This window comes from Austrofundulus limnaeus, unplaced genomic scaffold, assembly GCF_001266775.1.
Source record: "Austrofundulus limnaeus strain Quisiro unplaced genomic scaffold, Austrofundulus_limnaeus-1.0 Scaffold196, whole genome shotgun sequence".
Classification (NCBI taxonomy): Eukaryota; Metazoa; Chordata; class Actinopteri; order Cyprinodontiformes; family Rivulidae; genus Austrofundulus; species Austrofundulus limnaeus.
Genome location: NW_013952598.1, coordinates 902,197 through 908,899, shown reverse-complemented (window position 1 = coordinate 908,899; position 6,703 = coordinate 902,197). Strand labels below are relative to the sequence as shown.

The 6,703-nt window shown below is 42.3% G+C and overlaps 1 pseudogene; it reads right to left on the bottom strand.

Moving 5' to 3' along the window:
- Positions 1 to 4,194: 4,194 nt before the first annotated feature.
- On the bottom strand, positions 4,195 to 5,862 carry LOC106524701 (piggyBac transposable element-derived protein 4-like; annotated as a pseudogene).
- Positions 5,863 to 6,703: the final 841 nt, after the last annotated feature.

Genomic DNA, 6,703 nt, shown 5'->3' with positions numbered 1-6,703 from the left:
ACCACACACAAACACACGTGTTATCTCTCATTCACTCTAGTATTATTACCACACACATGTATTATCTCTCATTCACACTAGTATTATTACCACACACATGTATTATCTCTCATTCACACTAGTATTATTAGCACACACATACACACATGTATTATCTCTCCTTCACACTAGTATTATTAGCACACACATACACACATGTATTATCTCTCCTTCACACTAGTATTATTAGCACACACATACACACATGTATTATCTCTCCTTCACACTAGTATTATTACCACACACACACACACATGTATTATTATCTCTCATTCACACTAGTATTATTACCACACACACACACACATGTATTATTATCTCTCATTCACACTAGTATTATTACCACATATACACACATGTATCATCTCTCATTCAAGCTGTGTCAGGTGGTTTAGTGTTGGGTGTGCATGCTTTTAATAGCATGCATGTGTGATACCTTAATGGTATGTGTAATCAACTGTTGTTTTGTGTGCGCGCATGCTTTTAATAGCGTGTATGTGTGATATCTTAATAGTATGTGTGTGCAACTGTTGTGTTGTGTGTGCATGCTTTTAATAGCGTGTATGTGTGATATCTTAATAGTATGTGTGTGCAACTGTTGTGTTGTGCGTGTTTGTACATGCTTTTCTTAGCGTGCATGTGTGACATTTTAATAGTATGTGTGTGCAACTGTTGTATTGTGTGCATGCTTTTATTTGTATGCGTGTATGATATTTTAATAGTATGTATGAGCAAATATAGTCTTGTGAGTGTGTGTGACAGAGTCTATAGTAGTGTGTGAGAGAGAAAAGATAGTTTAAGTCCTGCCAGGTGCCCCATACAAAAATGTGGGACCAATACACTGACTGTGTATGTGAATGTATTTAATACAATCCACTATAACACACAAGTCAAACTGACGGTTCACGGGCCAAATCTGGCCCATGTTGTCATTTTAGCTGGCCCCAAAACTAATAGTTTAAATGTGAAATAATTTAATGGTTTATCTTTTTGTCACTGTATTCAGAGCATTCTCCTGATGACATACTTTTAAGCCAAAAAAATTTAAGTTAGACATTTTTTCAGTAATCCTTGGTTTGGATTTGTGTAAAATCAACTTTAATTGTCATTTTCTGTATTATTTCTTTATTTTAATGACATGTTTAATAAGGCTTTACTTTTTTAACTGATTTTCTGGATTGTGATAAAATGTACCTCTAAAAATAATAAATCTAAAAGTTGATGGCGAGTAAGGCATTAGAAATAGAAGCTAAATATGTCATGATCTGTGTGGTTTTGCTTTCATTTTCTAGTGTTTCTCTGTTCCCCTGTGTGTCTCTTCGCTGCTGTCTTGCCTCCAGCCCCGCCCACGCTCACCTGTTTGCTCGTCTCCCCAGGTGTTTTCCATTGTCTCTCATTAGTTCACCTTTATATTCTGTGTCCTGTCTTCAGTGTTTGTCAGTTCATTGTGCTGCATCCCCTCAGCCTGTGTGGTGGTCTTCCTGTTCCTCCTGAGAAGAGTTTGTTGTAAGTTTTGCTGCCACGACAGCCCTCTTTTTGTTATTCAAAATAAACTTTTTGTTACATTTTGGATTTTTGCCTGCATCCTGGGTTTTTCCGCCTGCAACCCTCACAACATATATGTCTTTCTAGACATAGTCTTTTTTTTTCTTCATCTGTTAGGTTATGTACAGTACGTTCTCAGTGATAAATAAAATATAATTTAAAAATGTCTTTTATATATTTCCGTAAGACTAATTTGTTCTAAAACATTTTATCAATAAATGTTGACAGAAACTGGCCCTTGGTTCCAACAGAACTTTGAATTTTGGCCTCCTTGTATAACTGAGTTTGACACACTTGCACTAAATTCCAATACAAGTATTAAATTGGAGTTCCAATCAATCTGTAGGTAATGGTAGGGATTGGTGATTCAAGCATTTAATCTCCAGTTTCTGTTTGAATTGAAACACCTCCTTTACATTTACTCACCTTCATTTATTTCAATATTTCACTGAACAATCAGAAAAAGCCCAATGGAAGAAGAGGAATTCCTATAGCCATGGTTCCCACGGAGATCAAGTTGAGAATGGGAGGGAAACTGTGCTTCTGCTCCTTTTCCCAGAGCATCTCTTACTTCTACAGACCAGCTCTACTGCCAGGAAAAGTTCCAGGTGGTCTCCAGGCCGCCTTTGATCCTCACTAACCAGGGTCTCTTGAACAGATCAGTCAGTGTAATCGTTTGTGTTTTAGAGTGCTCAGGGGAAACAGTAGTGCTCCGTTTCCCTTTCATAGCATGACCTCAGCAGTGGCAGCCGTAGCCTTGAGGCGACACAGACCTCCGTCCAAATGGGCCTCTCTGTTGTCCCTATCTAATTGAAAGGGCAGCAGATAAACACAGGAGACAAGATGCCTCAGTGAGCCACAGGAAAAAACAAGCGAGACGGGCAACGCTGCTCTCCTTCAGTGAACACTATTCCAATTCTAAAGGGAAAACCTATTGGCAGGAAGAACTGTGACACACAGCCTACCCAAAACTCTGCCGTGCAACATTTATTTTTAGCTGACCCCTTAAGTTTACATTCTTGCCAACAAACAGCCTTGTTTGGCCTGGGACATGGTGGCACAAATCTCAGCCTCAGCAGAATGAAGGGTTTTGAAGGGAGCCCTGACTTGTTGCATCCGGGCTCTCAAGTCCCACGCGTTGACCGTGAGACACACACATTTCATGACGTGCATGTGCTACAAACGCACACACACTCTTTTTTTGAAAACCTGATGCTATCTGTTCTTGTGGGGATGTGCCACATGGAACATCACATGAAAACAGCTTGAGCAGCTGTCTTCTTAAAGCGCTATAAAATAAAGGTATAACCCGATTATTTTTAAAGTGGGCTTTCATGTCAAAATTTAAAACCATCCATCTGTCCGATTCCTTCCGCTTATCTGAGGTCAGGTTGTGGGGGCAGCAGTCTAAGCAGAGAGACCCAGACTTCCCTCTCCCCAGCCACTTGGGCCAGCTCATCCGGGGGAATCCCAAGGCGTTCCCAGGCCAGCTGAGAAACATAGCCCCTCCATCGTGTCCTGGGTCTTCCTCTGGGTCTCCTCCCAGTGGGACGTGCCCGGAACACCTGACCAGGGAGGCATTCAGGAGGCATCCTAACCAGATGCCCGAGCCACCTCAGCTGGCTCCTCTCGACATGGAGGAGCAGTGGCTCTACTCTGAGTCCCTCCTGGATGACCAAGCTTCTCACCCTATCTCTAAGGGAGAGCCCAGACAACCTGCAGAGGAAACTTATTTCGGCTGGAAAAAAAAGTAAAACAACACACATAATGTTTGCTCTTGGAGTAAGTACTCTCCGCTACTACCAGTCTGCTTCTGAAGCCTTACGCATCAACCCCAGCTGCAAATGAATCAAATCAGTAATTTTTACTGTAATGTTTTTTTTCCTCTGGCACTGTCACAATAAAATATATCTCTGGATCCGACTGCATTTGACTCTCAACCTCAGTCACTTATGGAGTTTATATGTAAATTCAACTCTGGAAAACTGATGACCTCACCTGCTCCTGCAGACCTCCTCGTTTCAAGCTCAGCTGTGTCCAATCGTCACAAACCCAGCTTCATCCATTCAGCTCCTGTCTGCCAGTAAATAAAAACCAGTCATCTCCTTCGCACAGTCTGCGTGCCAGCTGACCGTTGGCCTGCCACCACCCCTCCTCCACCCTTCGTCTTCTGGGGAGGATGCATCTGGTCCAGTTCTTCCGCGTTTGACTGCGTCTCTTCTTGTCCCTCAACCCAGTCGGTCGAGGCAGATGGCCGCCTGTCCTGAGCCTGGTTCTGCTGGAGGTTTCTTCCTGATTAGCAGGGAGTTTTTCCTCTCCATTGTTTGCTCCTCGTGGAATTTGGTGTTTAAATTTCAATTAAGCTGCTTCCATCGGGGGTTTAGTGAAGACGGGTCAACATAATTATCAACATAATTATGTTTAACATAATCCATTCAAATAATTAGCACATGTAGGGCAGTATGCAAGTGCACAGCCTTTGCAGAAATATTTCTTACACCTGCAGCACACAGTATGTGTTTTACAGTCCTTCTTTTGAGGGCAGAACTGACATTTCTTCCTCTTACTTGCCCTATCTGGGGAAGTGGCTGTGGTAGATGGATCCTCAGGTTAAGCAGGAGCTGCTGCACTCTGAATAGCTTTCACAACTGCTGCTGAGGCTTCTGTGTGGGGGACATGCTTCCTTCTTTCAATGAGTGGAGTTACAAGTGCCTTTCCAAGCTGCTCCAGGAACACCCTCCTCTTGTTGTGCTTACGAGACATCCAGGTCGGGTTGATCTCTCTCCAAATCACAAAGGCATTGTAGGAGGACACATCAATGATATTGTGGAAGATGACCAGGGGCCAGCGGGTAGTCATTCTTCTGCAGCTACATGTTCCAATCACCTTATCTAGGTTGTCCACACCTCCTTTGTTGYGGTTGTATTCCAGGATGATGATTGGCTTCCTGTCCTCACGATCRCTAATGTCGCCGTCTTTGTGCAGTGTGCTCAGAAGAAYTACATTCTTGTTTTTCTTTGGGAGGTAGGAAACTAGAGTGGTGATAGGCGTGAAGGCAAACTTTGDGGAGAAGACCTCTCTCTCCTTTGACGCAAGCAGTGCAGGTGGGAGCTCAGGCTTGTTCTTTCGAACTGTACCAACCATGGTGATCTTCCTCTTCAGGAGCTGCTGTCCGAGTTCATAAGAGGTGAAGAAAGTGTCACATTTCACATTATGACCCCTCAGTCCCTCTGTCACATCAAGCACAACTCGCATCCCCTGGTTCTCCTCTGGGCATCCACTGGTCGACTTCCCAGTATAGACTTGCATTTTCCAAGCATAGCTTGATTTGGCATCGCAAGCCACCCATGACTTGATCCCTTATTTTGCTGGCTTGCTGGGCATATACTGCTGGAAAGGACCTTTGGACAAAAGATATTAGCATCAGTGATTAGTATCAGTGTCACAGAAAACAGTCAAAGAAATCAATAGTGAAAATCACTTTTATTACAAATATGAAAACAGWTTACCTCTAAATGGAACCAGTTGCTCATCCACTGTTACGTCAGGCYCTGGATTGTAGAGGTAGGGCAACCGCTCCACCCACTTGTCCCATACCTCTCTTATAGCTGCAAGTTTATCTGTCACACGTCTTGCTGGTCTTGACTCACAGTCATCAAATCGTATCAGACTTGAGTAGGTGTGAAAGAGTTTGAGTAGCATTGTGGCTCGGAAAATTGGCCTTCCACTCTGCATCCCATAGACTAGCTGCAGCCTCACCTCGGGACCTGTATACACCTGCTAAGATTAGCAGCCCTAAATGGGCCTGCAGGTCAATCTCATCCATCTTTTTCCAGCTGTCTCCATATTTGCGAAAACCCTCCAGATTTGTCATCTCCAGGATTACGTTTTTTATTGCTGGTGTGATGAACAGGTAGAATGTAGAAACAATATCATGGGCATGAGAAATGGCATACCTTGTGGGTCCTGGGGTCATCTTTACAATGTTTTGTTCTGCATGCCTGCCGTGTTGGTCATATGCCTCTGAGGACAATGTTATTTTGCCATTTTTTGAAAGGAAAGTCTCACTTTCAGCTTCAGGGTTTTCTTTTTCTTCTGAAGATGATTCATTATGCTCTGGGTTGTATACCTCTCCATCTTCTTCTTCGGATACATCCTCCACTTCCTCTTCTGAATCAGAGTTGTCTTGCTGGACATGTGAGAAAATCACCTCTAAAGCCTCTTCAATGTTATAACGCACACTCATGGCTTCAGCACAGACACAATTAGGGGTCCTGTCATGCAGCACCTTTATAACCTCTGGAAATAACAGGTGGTCTTTTGAAGTCTGCGAGAACACCACCTGATTTGCCTTGTTTACTTCTGCTACTGATTGATCTGAGACACATCTAAAACTTTGTAACTTTGTAACATTCTGTGTTTTGTAAATAACTCTGTGACCTTGATTTCAACTCTTTGTCTCACGGGCCATTTTGACCCAAAGACCATCTTTGTACCTTTTTTGTACAGCTTACATGGAAATGTGAATAAAAGCAACATTTAACTTTTTCTATTGTTTGGGCAAATCTAGGAAAAGTCTTTAAATTCCAAGTTAAAAAATAACATTTAGTGGATTTTTTAGGGGGGGTTTAACACAGTGGCATGTCTTTTTGACCCAAGGACAACAGGAGGGTAAAGGTTTAATTGCAGCAACCTTAAAGCTCTGTGGCACATAACCATTCATTAGAGGTAAATTAAATACATCTAAAATATGGATATTAATTAAGGGAAATGCTTCTTTGAACAGTCTGGTTGAGATAGGATCTAGCAGACATGTTGATGGTTTGGATGAAGCTATTATTTTAGATAATCCCGACAGCTCAACAAGATAAAAACTGTCCAGACATAAATCAGGTTCTTGAGGCACTAAAGCTGCCCCTTCTGACAGAGAATCAGAAACAGTAGCAGGAAATTTGGCATGAATTGTATTCCTTAATAAAATTATTTTATCTATAAAGAATCTCATGAAGCCATCACTACTTAGAGTTATAGGGATACATGGCTCAACAGAGATAGGACTTTCTATTAGTCTAGCTATAGTACTGAACAGAAACCTAGGATTGTTTTTATTCCCCTATTA